We start from the raw sequence: 18,275 nt of genomic DNA, 5'->3' as shown, positions 1-18,275 counted from the left end.
CGCCATTTCGTACGGGTCTTCCATTATGGTTTGTACGGTTTGCTGATATTCGGACGTATTTTCAGGATTCGGATCGTACTACGCAGTTCGGTCGGTCTTTTTCCATTCGTACGGACACAGCTACGAATACCAGTCGTACGGCGTTTTTTTCTCCCGAATCGGAATCGGCCCCCAAGTAGTTTTGAGGGGTAGATGATTTTCTCTTAGTAATATTGATGTATTAATATAACAGGATATTGATCTTGAGAACAATTTGGGGAGTAGCAGAAATCTGAGTTGTGATTGTGTAGGACAGGTGATTATTGAATTTTTATAAGCAACCTCTGCTTTCTCCTAAACAGCTTTACACTATTATTACTTTAGCCCCTGTAAGTACTCTTATGATGAGAGTGGTTCTCGCCTTCTGGTTAACAGTTCTTTTTATACACGTGGGTGATTTTGGATTTGGTCCTATCCTTTGTCTGTTCTATTCTTGCACTGGATTCCCCCATTAATAGATTGTTTCTGTGATAACCTAGTTGCATTAATTTATTTTATGTTACCCTCATGTAATGTGTATAGTATTCATACATTATTTGTTTGGGTTGCATCACTGAGGAAGTCAATGTGCTTTACAAAGCCTGACGAAACACGTGTTGGCTGTGTTTTTTGCTACGCTTGAACTACAGTGGATGAATAAAATCTAACTGGAATACGAGGACTATATTGATTGTATCATAATAAGGACTGGAATATAATTGTTTTCCTGCATTTGAAAAATCTGAAGTCTGTGGATATTTAACTGTTTAATAATGTGGTTAGAGTGCTCAGGGGGAACTATTTTTACTTTGTTTAGGTTTCACATATGTGGTTCCTGGTGGGTATGATTGGTAACCATACTCTTCTCCCTTAGTAGCACCGTGAGAGTTAAGTACTTTGGCAACTTTCCCTTTAATTTGTCGCTGAGCGCCCTGTCATACTGGTTACCAGTTGTATTTGTAATGACATCCCACAACTTGTTTAGAATAATATGCGAAGTTGCCAATCCTTAATGCACCCGGAAATCTTCAGTTCGGTACCCCGAGATATGTGAAGCTCTTTCTTCCTTCTTTCATGAAATGATTACATCATTTGCAATGCCCCCCTTGCACAGACTGCTTAAGTACTGACAACTTTCTCCTGTCTATCACTGAACGTCTTATTAAGACAGTTAAGGATGGATCTCTGAACGAACCTTGTCCTGATAGGATTTTTCATCTAGTTGCCCCTACTGTGGCCCCTCAGAGTCAGGAACTGGTTAATTCTTCCTTTTCTGCTCCACTGGACGGACCACAGCTGTGTTCACTTCAGCTACAAAACCACCCTGACCCACAACCGCCCTCAACCTATTCCTCTGAGAAACTGGAACAAAATCACCTCCAACCAACTCCTCACATCACTCAACCAAAACCCTCCCACCCCCTCATTGGACCCAAACCAAGCGGCCACCAATCTCAAACAATGGATCACCCACAGCGCTGACGAATTAGCACCCCTGAAAAAGCACCAGATCAAATCAGCCAGCAAAAAGGCTCCCTGGTTCAATAATGACCTTAAAAAATCCAAGAAGCTATGCCGGTCCCTGGAGAAAACATGGAGAAAAAACCCAACCACCGACAACATAGCCACCCTCAAGGCAGCCACCCGCAAACACCACCAACTGATTAGATACGCCAAGAAATCAGCATTCAAGGATCGTCTCGACAACAACACTCACAACAGCAAGGAACTTTTCAACATCGTCAAAGAATTCACCAACCCCACCGCAGCATCTAACGACATCACTCCCTCCCAAGACCTCTGCGATGCATTATCCTCCTTCTTCTACAACAAAATTGCCGACATCCACAACAGCTTCGAGATTAATCCCAGCGATCAACCCGCCCCACCCCCCTCAGATCCTACTCCGCCAACTAACAACCTTAAGGCCTGGTACCCAATCACCACTGAAGATACCATCTGCCTAATGAACTCAATCCACTCTGGCTCGCAACCGACCCCTACCCCCACCACATCTTCAACAAAGCTGACTCCATCATCGCACCTCATCTCCGTGATGTCATCAACTGCTCGTTCAACTCTGCCACCTTTCCAGAAAGCTAGAAACACGCCGAACTCAGCGCCCTTCTGAAGAAAGCCACAGCAGACCCCTCTGAACTTAAAAACTACCGACCCATATCCCTCCTCCCATTCCCGGCCAAAGTCATTGAGAAAGCTGTCAACAGCCAGCTTGCCGCCTTGCTTGAATCCAACAACTCCCTCGATCCATCCCAATCCGGGTTTCGAGCCAAACACAGCACCGAAACCGCCCTCATTGCAGCGACTGACGACATCCGAACACTACTGGACAACGGAGAAAAAGTGGCCCTCATTCTACTCGACCTATCCGCCGCTTTCGACACATTCTGCCACAGCACCCTTATACATAGCCTCAGCAACACCGGCATAAAAGGTAAAGCCTTGGACTGGATCATCTCATTCCTCGCTGGGAGAACTCAAAGAGTCCGACTTCCCCCATTCAACTCAGAGGCCACTGAAGTCATCTGTGGTGTACCACAAGGATCATCACTCAGTCCCACCCTCTTCAACGTTTACATGAGCCCACTCGCATCCATCGCGCGCCAACACAACCTTAACATCATCTATTACGCCTACGACACCCAGTTAATCCTTTCCCTCACCAAAGACTCTAACACCGCCAAAACCAATCTTCACGAAGGAATGAAAGAAGTAGCCGAATGGATGAAACATAGCCGCCTAAAACTCAACTCAGACAAAACGGAGGTGCTCTTCCTAGGACCTTCCCCCTCTGCTTGGGACGACTATTGGTGGCCTTCAGCTCTGGGCACAGCACCCACACCCACAGACCATGCACGTAACCTTGGATTCATCCTAGACTCCTCTCTCTCGATGTCCAGACAAGTCAACGCAGTCTCTTCCTCCTGCTTCAACGTACTTCGCATCCTCAAAAAGATCTTCCGCTGGATCCCCCTTGAGACAAGAAAGACTGTCACCCACGCACTGGTCACGAGTCAACTGGATTATGGCAACACACTATACGCCGGAATCACCGCAAAATTACAGAAAAAACTCCAACGCATCAGCGAGAATCATATTAGACATCCCTCACCAAGATCACATCACCGGACACCTAAAAGACCTCCACTGGCTTCCCGTCAACAAAAGAATTACATTCCGCCTTCTCACCCACGCACACAAGGCCCTCTACAATCTAGGACCTGAATGCCTCAACACTCCTTCTACAAACCCACCCGCCAACTAAGATCGTCCATTCAAGCCCTCGCCGCAGTCCCGCGCATCCGAAAATCCACCATGGGTGGCAGATCCTTCTCCTTCCTTGCTGCCAAGACCTGGAACTCACTCCCCACTCACCTCCGCCTTACTCAAAACCACATCTCCTTCAGAAAAGAACTTAAAACCTGGCTATTCGACAAATAATGAACCCCTTCCCCAAGCGCCTTGAGACCCTCTGGGTGAGTAGCCCGCTATATAAATGCTCGAACTTGAACTTGAACTTGAGTTGTGGAAAAGAGCCCATGTAATCCCTCTGCTAAAAAAAAAAACACCCTAAGATGAGGGTGTCATGAGCAATTATGGTCTGAACTCACTGTTGCCATTCATTGTAAAGATCACTGAGAAGGAGATAAATGCTCAATTGTCCTCTTTTACCTCTCTAAATTCCCTTCTTGAATCTACTCAACCAGGCTTCCATCCTGCCACAGCACCGGGAGAGCTCTTATAGCGGTGTATAAGAAGTCCTCCGCATTAACCTGGATCAAGGTGGCACATCGGCCTTCACCTAGCTTGATTTCTCTGCCATTTGTAACACTGTGTGACATGAGAGGTTGATAACTAGGCTTCATAGGCAGACATTAAGGGCATGGACTGGACTGGATATCCTCCTTCTACTCTGCTCAGAGTCAGGAAGTGCTCTTGTCCCCCCTTTTGTTCCCTATCACTGTGGCTGGCACGAGGAGTCCCTTAAGGCTCATCCCTCAGTCCAATGCTTTTCAACATCTATGTTGAGAACCTAGCAAAACTCATCCACTGCTATAATTTGTCAACTGTGAGTTATGCGGATGATACTCAAATGATTATTCGTTTGGATTGGAACTCTGCAAGTTAGGGGCTTCACTTCTGATGCTGCCTTACTGAAGTCGCAGACTGGATGACCGACTACTGCATAAAGCTAAATACAGATAAGATGGAGGTAGTAGTGATAGGTGACGCCCCTCCGTCTGGTACTCCACTTGGTGGGCAGAATCTTTAGGAAGCTGCCCTCACCCACGAACACAAATAGAAATTGGGGCTTTACGTTGATGGCAAACTATCTTTTAAACCTCAAATTGTCAAAGTTCCCTTTGAATGTTTCTTTAACTTTATTGTTTTAATGAAGAGTTTGCCAAATGTACTAGAATATCTCCACTTGACATCATTAAAGTGATTGTTGCTTCTCATCAAGATTATGCAAACTCCTTATATCCTGGCCTCCCTGCTGCTTGCCCACTTCAACTTGCTCAAGATCACATGGCTGGCATCAACTAAGGGAAGGGGGGTAGGCAAATAAAAATTTTTTTTAAACACTTAAGGATCATGACGGGCATCCTCCTCTCACTCCGACCTCTTCTGCAAGGACAGCAGTGCAGGCCCCAACAAACTCCCTTGACCAATCCTGACCTGCTCTTAGGCTGTTCACCAGCCTGTGAGCAGTGCCCTGATTGGTGGGAGCGGCTTCTGTCTGGCTCCAGAGGGAACTGGATGCCTGCACTTTCTCTCAACCTTGGTGTCTTAAGACAGATGGGTTGAGAGGTTTAAAGTGTGCAAGTGTGGCTGGCTGTCACAAGACGGATAGCCAAAGGGACATGCACACTTTAAACAGTCCTATGCCCACCACTCCTCCCTGCTGTCGCTCAGCAGGCCCGCCCTGTCCTGATGCTCGGTTCAGGACAGGAGGATGAAAAATAAAATAGAAACCAATAACCAGGTTTTCTTTTCATCTCTGGGGCTTCAGGAGGCACTTAATTGGGGCGAAGCTCCTCCTCTCCAATGGAGGAGCCCCCACAACCACTGGAAAAGATTGTTGATAAGTGTCCTCACTTTGCCTCTGTTTCTGTGTCTATAAGAAGCTTCACTGGCTTCTCATCCATAAGCATGTTATGTTTAAAAGTCTCTAGCTCTGCTTAAAAGCTCTGAATCTTACCAGCTTCATGTTCTTAAAGCAACATTTTCTTGAATGTGTTCAGGTACGTCCCTTTGGCTAGCACAGGACCCTAGTTATGTCTATATAAAATTCATTAGGTCGGCCAGGGCAGTCGAGCCTTCTCGTTCAAAACCGCATCTCTCTGGAGGTCACTTCCCCTTGAGCTTTGCCCCACAACATGCTATGTGAAATGTCAGAAGTATCAGAAAACATGACTGTTCCAGCTTTGTTGTTCTTCAACTTTGACCTCTAGTTTTAGTTCTAGAGCCTGGACGCCTTCGGGCATCTGTGTGCTCTATAAATAACATTTATGTGAATAAAGAGTCTGTCGTACACATGAGACGTTTCCCGTGAGCAGAATTGAGGGTTTTCTTCCCAGATTAAGGGGCTGATTAGGATGGCGGGCGGACTTTAGTCCGCCAACTATCCTTGTGGTGCTGGGACCAGCTGCCAGAAGTGTGGTGGTCCCGCACAGCTAATTAGGATGCGACAGCCACCCTGGTGGTCGCATTCCGCATTGTTGACATTGCGGCAGATGCTGCTGTAAGCAACACCTGCCGCAATGCCAAAGTGCTATGTCATGCATTCCCATGCACAACGGGGCCGGCACCACGCGATGCCTGCCACCTTGTGCATGGGAATGGAGGGGGGTACCATGGGTACCTCCCAAGAGCACCCCCCACAGCCCTGGGGGCGGGCAACTGGCCCCCATTGCAAATACCGCCAACCTTTCCATGCTTGCATCGCCGCCATTGAAAGGCCAGTTTCTGCACGCACCTCAATATTAGGGTGACCAGACGTCCCGGTTTTCCCCGGACGGTCCCCGTTTTTGGAGAAGTGTCCCCGTGTCCCGACACTTTGCTCCAAATGAGTCAAATGTCCCCGTTTTCGAAAGGTGTCCGAGTTAAACACAAAAATGTCCCGGTTTTTCATTGCGTGTGATGAGCGCTGTAGCAGGAAGGGAAATCCTTAGAAGAGAGAAGTTTTCTCTCGGGATTTCTCTTCTTTTTCCACGCAGCGCCACCTACACTTTTGCTGACTTCCAAGAGGTGCCCGCACAGGCGTGTTGCAAGGATGTTAATCAGGGCAGAGTGGAGCTGCAGGGCCTCCAACAAGGTGTGAAACAACAGCAAGGACTAATTAAAATTCAAATGGTCTTTTAAAGACCTGTGAAACGATCGGGTGTGGCTCTGTGGGTGCCCGGAATCGGTCTCATCAGAGGCTGCCACACACGATGGGGGGAGGGCGCGGGTGGTGAAGTCCAATGGGTGTTGCATGCCTGATCAGGCCTCATGCGCGCATTAGAGGAAGGGGAAATCGACAAATGTCTAGTCAAACCTGTAAATACACTGCTCAGCAATTGTCCGTTTTTAGGAGAAAAAAGTAAGATTTAATTTACTGGAACGAGTAGGTGTTGCATTTTTTGTAAAATAGTCTTTCAAACAGCAGGCCGTTAATGAGTACACTAATATTCTCTTTTAAAACGTATACTTGCTCAGCTTAATTGACCATTATGTTAGGGATGTTCGGTGAGTTATTCTGCAGCCCCACAAATGACTTTCATCTGGTCGAACTGAATAAAGTGATGATTTGAAGCACTTAAAAAAAAAGTGTTGCAAACTGATGCTCCTTATAAACTTTTGAGTATCTTCCTTTGGACATTTACCAAAATCGTATTTTACGAATTCAACCTAATCATGGTTACCACCTGAGGAATTTATCTGCACATTAATATAATGCATGAGGGATTCACCAGTGAGGACACTCTTGAGCCGAGGCATACACCTGTATGGAGAACATCCTGCAAGTTGATGAGTGCACATTCTGTGACACCGAGACAAACTGGCTTTCTTTCTTACATATCCTGTATACGGAACACCCACGAATTCCCTATGTGACATGCAGTGTAAACCTCTTGAATTAATTAATTAATGTTCTCGAGTAGCCCACATTGTGAACTGAGGCACAGAAAAGGAAATTAAGTTACATTTGTCAGCGCCAGTCTTCTGCTTCCAAAGTATGCAGCGAGGAATTAGATTGCATCTTGTATAATTTCCATCACGCTTATTTTCAAACGCTGTGCCTGCTCACATCCTGCCCTTTTCTTGAAAAGTACGTAAGAGCAAGTCATGTGTACATACATGCCAACATTTCAGAAGAGCAAAGAGGGAGATAAAAAAAAAATCGGGAGAATGGGGCCTTGAATCGGGTTACTGGCTTTTGAAGTGTGCTGCTTCAGGATTTGACATTTGAAACACAAATACACGTTTTCTCATACCTTTCAGAACCAAGGAGCGCAATGCCAGGCAGAGAGAGTGTGATGCAAGTGTTGTGCATTGGCCTGGCAGGTTGCTGGCAGTGCATGCTTCCCCACCCCACCCCCGTGGCTAAAACAGCTTCCCTTGCACACACACAGCCCTCCCCCCTCCCCCCCCCATACTTCACACGTCTTTAAAAGACCATTCCCTCGTTAATGACGCTTTGTTGTTTTTCACCCCTTCTAGAGCCCCTGCGTCGCCACTCTGACTATTGCTGGAAGAATTGGCACTTTACACAATGCCAAGCCCTGTCAGCTGAAACCCCGAGGAATCTGGTTTTTTTCTTGCAGGAATCGGGAGGCGGGAGACTAGCCTTGAAATCGGTAGTCTCACGCCTGAATCGGGACGGTTGGCATGTCTGTGTGTAGGATTCCACAATCCAGTCAAGTGAGGACAGCCAGGATCACAACACAGGTCTTCTTAATCCTACAGGTGACATATCCACTAAACCCCATCACCTGAGGTGCATTCGTGAGAACTACGCTGATACGCCCCTCAGGCTGCAACACACCACATACACACACCAGCGAAAGAGCACAGGCAGTGATAGGGCAAAATCCTGTCTGGTAGAGAGCAGGTATAATGCACGCAGCACCAATGAAAGCATCACACACATGCACACTTGCCTGGCAGCATGTGCTGTCGCAGTGCGCTTTTCTCTTATACAGCACAGGCTCAGCACAGACAGTGGCACTGCAAGCTTCCTTCACAGATGTATGTACACCCAGGGTCCTGCTCAAGCAGCCTGTGACAGTGTGAGCTTCCTTCACAACCTACAGGTTCTGCATAGCTAGTGCCCACTCGGTCTGTGGAGGGAGCTGTCATTATAGTCCCTTTTCTACGTCTCATTCATGGTCTCCCTAAACTCCATCATGCTACCTCTGTATTAAAGAATTTGCATTGGTTGCCCATTAGGGAGCGGGCCCTCTTCAAACTTGGCTGTACTGCGTTTCAGGCCCGAGCTGGAACTGCCCCAGCATTCATAAACTCGTCAATTTCCAGCTATACACCAGTCAGAGAGCTCCGCTCCTCCTCCCAGTCCCTTCTTTCCGTTTCTCGTTTCAGGAAGAAGAGGATGGGGGGGGGGGGGGGGAATTTGCGGTCCTAGGTCCTACTTTCTGGAACTCCCTCCCCCTCAATATACGATCCATCCCACTTTACCCTGACTTTCGCAAGGCCTTAAAAACCCATCTTTTTCTGCAAGCATTCACAGCCTAGCTTTCTCACAGCTACCACCCAGGTTCTAAAGTCCGCCAGCGCCAAGAAACCACTAGGTAAATGCGCGCTTTATAAGTGTTTTTAAATTCAAATTATGACAGCTGTCAAATCGTCCTACTTTTATGTCGATGGTTACTGCATACCGTAGTCCTACTTCTATGTCTATGACCTGTCCCCGTTTTTTGTTTTGAGAATGTGGTCACCCTACTCAATATAGATGGCACCATGTTCGTGGCCAAGATCGCCCGTCTGGCAATCGTAATGATTGCCAAGTGGCGGATGCACTTTGCGTCCCCCACAATACCGCGGCCATGATAATATGGCGGGGTAAATCAGGTTGGGTTGGCGCACGGATCGCCATCCTAGTGACCCCCTTAATGTGCATGGCGGCACAAGTTCCGGGCTCCCTGCAGGCTGTATTTTTGCACTGTGGACATTATCTGCATGTCTATGTATTCAGGACCTTCTCCCCAAAACCGTCGACTGTGGGAGGGTTTTGTCACCCCTTCCATTCTCCAGAGCAGGGTTCCCAGTCCCGGTGAATGTACCCCTCCCTTTTCCTGTATTCCTGGCTGCCCACATAGCAATGGTAGTATTATGCTTGGCTAGAGATACTATACATGCACACCATTACCAACTGAAACTGATCTGGCTTTTGACCCCTGCACCTCAGCTCATGAAGACAAAGGACAAATGGGCATGATGCTCCCCTCCCTGATTGAAGCAATGCTTTAACTTGTGAAACTAGCAGAATTTTGGGAGCCTCTGGTTTTCTGCCTTTGCTTCCAAAGATGGATAAATACTTCCCCTATTACACATGTAAGCTGTACATCATTTGAGCAATGAGGAAAACATTCACATTATTTCCTGACAGACACCTTGGCAGGGACCAAACCTTTCCTGCAGTGGTTAATTTGAGCCGGTGGTTTCCGGTGCCCAGCACCTGAACTTAATTGTCAACACCTGCACTTATGACATACTGCCACCTGTTGAATTTAGAGATGAGCAGAACAACAGTTGTTTATTAATTCCATAAACCTTAGAAATGATTAACACTTGTCGTCTAAGCCATTCTTATAGCTTTGGGGGCTTGGAATATGCTGAATTGTCACACTTGCAGGTTTGTGATGGTTAGTTATATTGATACTGTTAGTGGCAGCGCAGGCAGAGGCAATGGGTGGTGCAAGCTGCAGTGGCCCTCCTGACAAGAGCTCTGCTTTCCTGGCAGCTGTCCTTCTACTGGGCTGGGACCAAATCTAGGACCCAGTGCAGAAGACAAGGAGCAGGATTACTCTGTGAAGAGAGGACCACACCCTTGACTGTCCAAGGTCAAAGGATTCCCACAGCTCAGTTTGGAAAACAAAGATCACAGTCAATGCATTCGTACTTTTTGGGCTGCAGGCACTTTCCTGCTTCATTGCTGGTGACCCTTCTCCATCCCTGCACTGTTAGGGCCTCATTTATCAAAAGTGTTGCATCGCTGCGTGAAAACAGCAGAGCAACACTTTTCCGTGTGCCCTCCTTGCGACAACATGAATGCGATACGCCGTGTTTGCTGTTCAGTGCTCCATGTCGCAAGGATTTACAGAAACGTCAGTTTTCCTGAAGTATCGGTAGGGGCAAAAGTTGCGCTTTGCTGAAGTGTGTCTAAAAACAGACGCAACTTCAACAATGTTCCATTTTCGCATGGGGCTTGAAAAGCCCGGCTTCACGCCTTACGCCTGCTTAAAGAAGACATAAGGATTTGGCACACTTACCTCGTAGAAGTGTTGCAGTGAAATCTCATAGATTGCACTGCATCACTACGACGTGCCTTTTCTATGACAGAATGCCCACCCTGTAAACATAATACATGTTGCAGGTATAATGTAGCCCAGGGTTTACAAAGTGATGCATCTGCTAGGTGCGTCATTTTGTAAATGTGGCGCAGTATGGTGCACTTTTTACACCACTGCTGAGTCACAAAAAGTGAGGCAGCATGAGGGCTTCATATATAAGGCACTCAGTGTGCTATTAATACCCCTTCCTAGTCTCAGCCACTTTTACCTACCTGTATCTAAGCGTCAGGTTCTTCTTTAAAGAGCTGGCACCAACCGGATATTGAGGATTTTCAAGTGTTATATAGGATGTGAGGTTGAATCTGACTTTCTAATCCCTGTTCCACTTCACTGACCAAGAGAATAAATTTCCCTGAGGTTTCCCCGGTTTGTATGCCCACTGCCTTTGACATTTGTTTCCAGTGTAAAGTTGCCATAAGAGACACAGAAAGTCATGTTTAATTATGAGCAAAGTGTTAGGTAATAGAGTGTAAGAAAACCGTTGAATTATCAGGTTTTGATTGCCCATAAGGGTTTATCCATTTTTAATTATTAAATATAGCCTGTCTAAAGCTCTTCTGCAGGGTTTACACGAGGCCGTTCACGTTTCTGCAGGCTTTCTAGTTTTCCCCCATGTAATCTCTTTTGTTTATACCTGGTCTGAGCAGGCATAGGGATTTTGATACAGTGAAGGCGTAGAGTGACACCGCGAAATGTTGCAAATTTCACTGCATCAGTTCTACACAGCTTTTTGCGTGGGAACGCCTAGGCTGCATACATTATTCCTGGCCCAGGTATAATGTGAAGCAGGGCTTTACACCGTGACGCATCTCCTTAGATGCATCCTGTTGTAAATAGGCTGCATTGCTTGCACAGCCGTTGCATCAAACAAAGATGTCGCAATGGCGGCGCAAGGAGCTTGTAAATCTCCCCAGAAATGTTAGTGTCACCGATTGGTTGTATCCTTTAAAATGCCCGACTAAGCCACTCCCAGCAAACAGCCAACCTCAAGCAAAAGACACCTTTTCTGCATCAGAGGATAACTCGGTACCTGGCAAAGGCCTGTAGACATACTCATCTCCAGCGCTGTCTTTTATCTCTACGATAGAAATACTGCTCTCAGAACTAGTGAAACTAGGGGTTTCCCGAGCTAGTGACACTCATTTTTGCAGACCTGAAGAAAATAGGGCCCAGGTCCTCCCAGTGAAGCCTGCTTACCCCTGTAGAGCATCTCTTCTTTATCAGGATAGTGCAAAGGTTCCTGGAAAGGAAGAAGGTTGAAGCTGCCTGGAAGAAAGTCAGTGAACCAGCTCTAAATAGGAATTACTCTTGCCTGCCCTGCAAAACCTTCCTAGGGTGCGTCAAAGGCCGTGGAAGTAAATGGAGCGCGTACTGTGGCAGAGAAATCCCAAGAATGGAGCTGTTTGCTGTGAACTTGAATATGATCTGTGCGAAGATTTCCTACAGTATGAACCCATACATTGTTGTCTAGTGAACCTTTCCTACTGTTTTGAAGAGGTTTTGATATCCAAAAACCAAGTTACAGAACTTTTCCTAAAAGTTGGGACTTAAAAAAACGGATCTCTGTAGGACTGGGACAAGGCTCAGAGTCCACCAGAAACAGGCAGAACCTTTGGAGCTTCATCAGAATGACTTGATTCAAGATTCAAGTCGAAGGACTCAGCAGACATAGTCAGCATCTGTTGGAACCTACTGCTCCCGTCAAGGGTGGATGATTACACTTGCTGTATAATACAGGAGCGGTCAGTGCAGGTAAGAGCAGTAGGGCATGGTGGGGAGGAGTCAATAAATGATGATGGGGGAAATAAAAAAAAAGAAAACCACTGGCCTTGCGCTCGCCGCATCGTCGGCAGTGCAGCGAGTGCAAGGTAAGTGGTTTTCTTTTTTTTAAATTGTATTTTCCCTCATCGTCGTCTGTTGACTCCCCTCCTCCCACCCTCCCCACGCTCTTACCTGCACGGGCTGCACCTGGTATAACATGATCCCCCTTGAGTAGCTTGGCATTGAGCAATCAGAGGAAATGTGTAAAACAAAGGCACTGCAGTCACTCATAATAAATACACTGAGCGTCATAAAGAAGACTTCACACAGGATGTATGCAAAGGTACTGTTGGGCATAAAACAAATTTGTAAATATTACTAGCAGTACTAGGCCCATTCGTATTGTTATGATATCAACAGTATGCACACTGTGGACAATTCCAAATCTAACACCACCTCCCAGAGAGAGCACCCTTATGCAGTGCAACATGCTGTCCTCCCCAGGCCCACCCCAGCAATCCTGATAATACAATCCAACACGTTTAAAGGGTACACCACGGGTCACAACGATATCAAAGATATGTACATTCACAAAACCTTTTTGCAACACCTCGGGCCAGACCCACACAAGTAAACCCAATGTCAAATGTATAGTGCTTTTGGCATGAAATCAACATATAAAGCGGCACTGCAGGCAAGAGTCATTAATCACAGGTTGTCCAGCAACTATCATTCCCACTTACATACTTACTCCTCGCTACTGCACGGTGCGACAGTTATGCGCCCAGTCTGCACATAACACTTGTGCACGCATACACACTAAGCACCATAAAGTGGAGCAACTGGTACCCACCAGGTCAATGGATAACACCCTGCAGACTCCGTTGTCTCAGCCTCCCTCCACCCGCTAGTTCACCCGGGTTGTCCTATACCCACAGATGGAAGATAACGAGCACCTCCTCCTGGATACTAGACCACAAGCTGCCAAAGTCACGCTAGTCCTCAGGAAGCAGGTGGGGATATGTAGTACAGTTTATTTAGGAGGCAGACATAAACACGGGGAGTTTAGCAGTCACTTGGGAAGTTCATCCACTGGTCTCAAAACAAAATGGAGTCACAGAGCCTATTGACCCGCTTCCGACTGTCTCAGAAGTGTTCCTTCAGTCCAGTCAATCTCTCTCGCTATTACCTGGCTCCAATATGTCTTCGGGAAGGGGCTATGTGCGGAGAGGGCAGTTGGTCCATCACAATGAGGGCCAAATGGGAACAGCCAATGAATGGGGAGTAACACAGGGGAGGCTCTCAATGGGAGAAGGCATCCCGACCAGTACACGTTGATAAGGGTCGTGCTCAGGCAATCTGGGCACAGCGTCTGGTGCACGTTGATAAGGGTCTGACCAGACACTTCAGGTTTCAAACACGAAGAAAGACAATTCCGTTGTTCTCTGGAAATGAAGCACAATGACCAGACAATTCCGGTCGGACACAGGGAAGAGTTGCAAATTCCGTACATCCCTGGAAATGAGGCACAACATCTGGTGCATGATGATATAGGTTGCACCAATCCAGTCACAAGTTCAGCAGAGCCACATGAGGTAGAATGAGGCACTACTAAGGGTATACTCCCACCTCTGAGGGTCACACCCTGTAAATCGGACACCACAATGCAATGAGCATGCAGTCGGCGTGACACACAAGGGATATGCGACACAATAGATGAAACGGGCCACGTGGGGTCCTACAACTGGTGAATCCACTCACCACCAACTAGACGTTTATGAGTGTCAGGGTCCCTGTGGTACAGGAACCACACACCTTAGATGTGGGAAAGATTTCTAGGGCTCCCTGCCATACAATACATGTCTAATCATGCCCCTTTGTATTCAGATGACTATCTCAGAAAGATTTTAGAGGGACCGTCTCTGTTCTCAGATACAACAGAATCAGCGCAGCCAGTCAGCATATCACTAGTCGAACAACTAGAAAGGTGCAGAAAGAAACGGGTCGGACTACAATGAATGATTTGTATGCTCACAGAATATCTCAAGGCAGATATCATCCCGGTCGGCCGGCAGACACCGACAGCATAAAATACCTGAGTAACTTTACTTACATAGGCACTTCCTGCTCCAGGCATGGGATGGTGCTTGGGATAGATACAGCGGTTGAACAGGCTCAGAAACTAACAGAAGAAATTAGTGACCTGGAAAAGCAAATAAAAGAAACAAGTTCCATTACGGACTGCAAGAAACTACTTGATCAGGTTCAGGTTCAAAATACCTTGAATGAATTCCATAAAAATTAAACAAAAGTGACTAAGGCGAAGAAAGACATACGATACTACTGCGATGACAGGCTACACACGCAATCACGGGCACCATAGGTGCAGGTGCTCACATTCAGCAGCCTGCAGTGGCAGACTGCTCATGAGTTTAATCACGATAGATGCTAGCACGCACACACCGGTCTGCAATGGCAGACTGGCCCATGTTTCAAAACATCGAGTCAGCACCACTTCCCAACACGCGTATGAAGGGCGCCCAAACTTTCACACTGTATGTGGAGAAGTGTGGCTCAATGGTTAGAGCAGGCAGACCTTGATGCAGAGCTCTGGCCAGGGACCAGGGTTCGATTCCTTCCCCGGCTGGTCTCGGGCTCATTAATTCCCCTGACCGGATATTCTCCCCTCAGTGCCTATTCTGACCATGGGTCCCACGCTGCAACTCTGGGCAATAGCTTGCTTAGTCTCCACAACGCAAGGGATGCCTGGTCTGCACCATGGGGGTGCCCAGGAGTGGACACTTCACAGGGAAAGCCAGGAAGGGTTCCCTTGTGGTATTCGTACAAGCGCCGGGAAACCCACTGTGGGTAGCTGTGCGCTATACAAGTACAAAAACATTTACATTTATAGTGGGAAAGTGCCCAGAGCCCGGCTGCCACACAAGAGAATCATCAAAACCCAGGCAGAAAAAGCTAAATGTTTGCAGAAACACCACCTGATGAGTATCAGGTCCAACAGCATCATGGAGCTCTTCTCACCTACATTTACCTTCCATGTCCCGCGTAAGAGATTTAGCCTCACAAAATCTTCTAAGTCTGAATGAAAAACATTTAACCAAGCCCACCCACTTACATTTACTCGCGAATCGACAGACAGGATTCCTAGGTCATGCTCTTCTGCACTGCATAAACGGATACATACTGAGTTTTTAGTTTGCCATTATTTTTAACGGGTCACTTTATAATAGACGGATTCACATGAAAAGCTCCACCCAAGCATGAATGCATGCTCTGTCTGACATAGCCCAGAAAATCACATGGGCAGCTTCCTGTTAAGGCTCCAGGCTTGCATGAAAATAATTAACATTGGCAAGTACGTCAATTAAAAAAGCACACAAAATACTCGGTAATTTACTGTTTTCACATCATTGTCATTAAGATGCAAACTATTCCAAAAGCTTTGGGCATCAAGGGCGCACAGCTACCATGCAGACCAAAGTTCAAATCCACACCATAAAATAAGGGCATGCTCTGTACCATCAAGGGAATGCCAAGAACCTGAAATTCCTTGTTGGCAAGAATGCTTTTGATGTGAAAAAAATTAACTTAGTGAAGGCAAGTGCTGAGTAATGGGCAATTAGACGTTTTTCTTAACTTTATTTTGTCGTTTTTCTTAGGGTATAACTATTGGTATACAAAGCTTGGCACTCCCTCTGCATTGTTATGTTATGTTCTAAAGCGCTCCAATATCCATAGGTGTCTTAGCGCTGTTTGAGTGGCAGTCAGGTGAGGGTATTAGGTGCTGAGAATAACTAGGCAGCTAAGAATAAACAAGCATTGGAAATGCAATAGGTCTCGCATTAGGAAAGTTTGAGCGATTGGTATTGTAAATGACACTTTTTTTATTTATGTGTTGGTTTTGAAAATAGCAAAATTAATTGCTTTGTCAGTTACAATGTCAATAGTTTTAACTTTCGCCAATGTGACACCTATAGCATTTGTAATGCAATGTGTGTTGTATTTACGTGACTTAGATGTATTGATATTACAAATAACAAAGGTTTTTAATTTTGTAAATAATTAATACTTAAATAAAAGTTATTGTAATTTATAATGGCAATAGCTTAAACGTTTGTAAATAACATTTGTGAAGATTATGTTCAGTGTATTTTATTGTGACGAAAATCCAAGAACATTGCATTTGCACCTACACACACACAGAGCCACACACACACACACACACACACACACACATATAGATGTGGTGGATCTGGGGGATATGGTGGATGTGGTGGTGGACGTGGTGGTGGATGCGGTGGTGGACGTGGTGGTGGATGCGGTGGTGGATGTGGTGGTGATGGTGGATGCGGTGTTGGTGGATGCGGTGGTGGTGGTGGATGTGGATGTGGTGGTGGTGGATGCGGTGGTGGATGTGGTGCTGGTGGATGCGGTGGTGGTGGAATCGGTGGTGTTGGAAGTGATGGTGGATGTGTTGGATGTGGTGGTGGATGTGGTGGTGAATGAATGAATGAATGAATGAATGAATGAATGAATTCCGATTTGTAGAGCGCACATAGCTGCCCTGAGGCGTCCAAGCGCTAAGCATACCATCTGAGGTTTGGGTTAGAGGAGGCAGGTTCAGCTCCATCATTAAGTAGTGAATAGGAGCGTTTTCAGCTGTTTGCGAAAGGAGAGAATATTAGAATTAGATCTGAGATGCTGGGGCAGAGCGTTCCACCTCTTAGCTACATTGTAGGAGAAGGAGCGGCCTCCTGACCTTGATTTCTTTATTGGCGGCACAATGGCTAGATTTGCAGAGGTGGAGCGCAACTGTCTTGTGGGGAGGTAGGGTGTAATGAGAGGGAGATTGATTGCTGGGCCTGTAGACCAGAAGGTCTGGTGGGCAATACAGAGTGCTTTAAAGTTTACTCTTTCCTTTATAGGGAGCCAGTGCAGTGTCCTCCGTCCGGGTTTTGCTGATGATCTGCGGGGGAGTTGTAAGAGTGTTCTGGCTGCGCAATTCTGTATTAATTGCAGTTTGCGCAGGGTGAAGTCAGGGGCTCCGAGATACAAAGCATTTCCGTAGTCCAGTCGCGACTGAATCAGGCCCAGAACCACGGTTTTTCTTGCTTCAAAGGGGAGAAAAGGCAGGATCTTCCTGATAACTCTCATGTGGTGGTGGTGGATGTGGTGGTGGTGGGTGTGGTGGTGGTGGGTGTGGTGGTGGTGGTGGTGGTGGATGTGGTGTTGGTGGATGCGGTAGTGGTGGATGCGGTGGTGGTGGAAGTAGTGGTGGATGTGTTGGATGTGGTGGTGGATGTGGTGGATGTGGTGAAAGTGGTGGTGGATGTGGTGGTGGATGCGGTGGATGTGGATGCGGTGGATGTGGTGGTGGATGTGGCGGTGGATGTCATGGTGGATGTGGAGGTGATGGTGGAGGTGGTGGTGGATGTGGTGGTGGATGTGGTGGTGGATGCGGTGGATGTGGTGGTGGTGGATGCGGTGGGTGAAATTGAAAGTAGGATACCTCTTTTCAGGTTTGTAATAGGACGTTTTACCATACAACACATGGGGCCAGTGTTTACATAGGAAAGGCAGAGTTAGCTGATTACATACTGATGTCGGAGAAACTGAAAATAATCACCTGGTGCTGAGTGACGTTACCTTTTTTTGGTAGTGTAACTTCAAATTCCATATTACAAGTCCAGGATTACAAGACCTAGCAGGCAAGGAAATATAAATGGACTACTTACTTGCACTTGAAACTAAACAACCTAAGCTGTGTAAAATTGCATCCGAGTACTCCATGAATTGGATGCAAAATACAGAGTGCTCACATTTCCTAGACTCAACAAATGATAAGCAGTGGGCGGGCTGCAAGTCCTTTATTGAACACAATAG

At 46.7% G+C, this 18,275-nt stretch overlaps 1 protein-coding gene across 1 annotated transcript in view; it reads right to left on the bottom strand.

Moving 5' to 3' along the window:
• The window catches only part of B3GALT5 (beta-1,3-galactosyltransferase 5), a 167,378-nt gene extending 151,859 nt beyond the window's left edge, over positions 1-15,519 (bottom strand). The window contains exon 1 of the mRNA XM_086935429.1: positions 15,508-15,519. The gene's annotated coding sequence lies outside the window, so the exon portion shown is untranslated. The remainder of the gene's footprint in view (positions 1-15,507) is intronic.
• Positions 15,520-18,275: the final 2,756 nt, after the last annotated feature.

This window comes from Lissotriton vulgaris, chromosome 8, assembly GCF_964263255.1.
Source record: "Lissotriton vulgaris chromosome 8, aLisVul1.2, whole genome shotgun sequence".
Lineage (NCBI taxonomy): Eukaryota > Metazoa > Chordata > Amphibia > Caudata > Salamandridae > Lissotriton > Lissotriton vulgaris.
Note: the sequence above shows the minus strand (reverse complement) of the source record. Positions and strands in the feature narration are given on the sequence as shown.